The sequence below is a fragment of the Sinocyclocheilus rhinocerous genome, unplaced genomic scaffold (genome assembly GCF_001515625.1).
Source record: "Sinocyclocheilus rhinocerous isolate Xijiao unplaced genomic scaffold, SAMN03320098_v1.1 scaffold174, whole genome shotgun sequence".
In the NCBI taxonomy this organism is placed as follows: domain Eukaryota; kingdom Metazoa; phylum Chordata; class Actinopteri; order Cypriniformes; family Cyprinidae; genus Sinocyclocheilus; species Sinocyclocheilus rhinocerous.
Genome location: NW_015646289.1, coordinates 1,454,306 through 1,456,564, shown reverse-complemented (window position 1 = coordinate 1,456,564; position 2,259 = coordinate 1,454,306). Strand labels below are relative to the sequence as shown.

At 35.1% G+C, this 2,259-nt stretch overlaps 1 protein-coding gene and 1 pseudogene across 1 annotated transcript in view; both read left to right on the top strand.

Moving 5' to 3' along the window:
- LOC107707250 (ras-related protein Rap-2c-like) overlaps positions 1-1,645 on the top strand; it is a 6,863-nt gene extending 5,218 nt beyond the window's left edge. The window contains exon 3 of the mRNA XM_016511219.1: positions 965-1,645. The gene's annotated coding sequence lies outside the window, so the exon portion shown is untranslated. The remainder of the gene's footprint in view (positions 1-964) is intronic.
- Positions 1-1,645, top strand: part of LOC107707193 (ras-related protein Rap-2c pseudogene) — a 3,923-nt pseudogene extending 2,278 nt beyond the window's left edge.
- Positions 1,646-2,259: the final 614 nt, after the last annotated feature.

Here is a 2,259-nt window from a genome sequence, read left to right as displayed (position 1 = left end):
ATATATATATATAATTGAGCTCTGTTATCATTGGATCGCACCAAGAATGTGGCGTGAAGAATAAAACTGCTTAATCCCAGTACCAATGAGATGAAGCATGAAAAGACTGCGCTGTCTGGACTAGCAGTCTGGCGCATGAGAACAGGGACAATCTTTGTGAATAAAGAGGAAAACCGAACATCCTGAATGGAAAGTGATGTCACAAAACAGGAAATGGTCTTCTGGAGAATTTTAGGATGACCCAGATGAGCCATTTTAATGGTGTCTTTATGTAAACAATTTTTTTATAGTCTTATTCAAACATTTTGCTGATGTAAGATGATCTAAATCAAACAGATTATCTTACATCAAATAGATTCATTTATTTGGAAGTTAAATTCCAAAGAACATGCATAGTATCATATAATGCTATAGATATCATTTTATCCACCTTCGTTTTCAGCCACTATGGATAAATAAATATAGAATAATAAAATGCAGTAAATGGTAAAAAATATTTGTGCTACAAACAAGTGTGTTAAAGGGATATTTTGAAGACGATATTTCGAAGAATGTTGGTAGCCAAACAGTTGCTGGTAGCCATTGACTTCCATTTTGTTTGTTTTTTTCATACAATGGAAGTCAATGACTACCAGCAACTGTTTGGCTACCAACATTCTTTAAAATATTGTCTTTTGTTTTCAACAGGAGAAATAAACTCATACAAGTTTCAAACAACTGAAGAGTGAATAAATGATGTCAATTTTCTTTTTTTTGGTGAACTATCCCTTTAAGAATGATGACAAGAATTTAAAATAATAAGAAATACCAGTTTGCAATATCAAGCAGAATAACAAAGTGTTTTATACAGCTAACGTAACAGGAAACGATTGAAGCCCAAGCACATTAAAGTTATTTACTTGGATACGTGTTTTTGTTTTTTTTCTTGTGACTACAGCACATTTGTCATTTCTGTGTTTCTTAGACACATGATCCAGATGGACGCTCTCTTGAACCAATCTCTGATCGTACGACCCTCTGAGCCACACCTGTGCCACTGAGCCCCTTGAACTCTGACACTTAAGACATCTGGCCGAGGCTTGGCTTTGCTGTCCGGAAATAAATCATCGCAGGGTCTTCAAAACTCAAATCCACCGGGTCTGGATTGTAGAGCACATATACAGTATCTTCAAGTTATGTTTTGGTTACCTGGAAACAAGTCCAGTCTGCGAATTGGAGCACAGAAAACTTTTGGGAATGGGGATATCTGTGATAGGGCTATTAATAGCTATTTTTCTTATATAGGGAAAAGGGTTATGACGAGCAGGTCAACTCAGGGCTATAATACCCCTGGAGATGCTCAGTTGTATATGTTCCCTGTTTTTTCTTTTAACATATTAAGTTTGATATCTAATTGTTAAGCTGTAACAGCCATTATGCAGGTGTGAGACCTCAATATCTAATGTTTCTTTTTTTCCCCCTTTTGATTTTTTTAAAACTACTGGTATGTATGCTTTCTCTCCTAATACTCTATTTATTAAAGTCTTTAATTACCGAGATAGATAAATATTGCATTTTTATATTCTGTTGGCTATTTTGGCTTTTTGTGACTACAGTATGCATTGTTTCTGAAGTACAGCATTGATGATGCCTTAATTGATTACAGTCTGAAACCCCTGTTGAGTCAGTTCTTTCTTTTCTTGTATTTTAATTTCATTTCTAAGATGTCTCTTGCATATCATTTGTGCCCAACTAGTTACAATATGTGTTGGGCACGTTTCCAACCACTGCTTCAATAGAAACTTAAATTGTCAGCGGTCCATACAGCACAGTATTGCAGATGTTACTTTTGGCTTTTAACACTGTAAGCACATAAAATGTACAAATGCCAAAGTTGGTTATCATTAACATTTTTGAGACATTTAAACCAAAACAACTAAATAAAGAACTTGAAATCAATGCATGCAATACCTCACAATAGGCTTTTGATAATGACCTTTAAATTGCCTGGAAATCAGCCATTATCAGTTCCCAACAATCTGTCTTATTGTGAGGGAAACCCAATGTCTGAAATGTGAGGATCTTGTGATGAGCTTGAAGAAAGAGTCTGCTTGCTTGCTCGCAGAGTTAAGTAGATGAAGAGGGTGTTTTCCAACTAAAACATTCCATTTCCTTTTAATAAGGTTACATTTTGACATGGATAGGGATAATGCCATAAAGACATAATGTTTTGTCATGCACATCTGACTGAAGTTCAGAACTTTGTTGCAGAGATTTTTT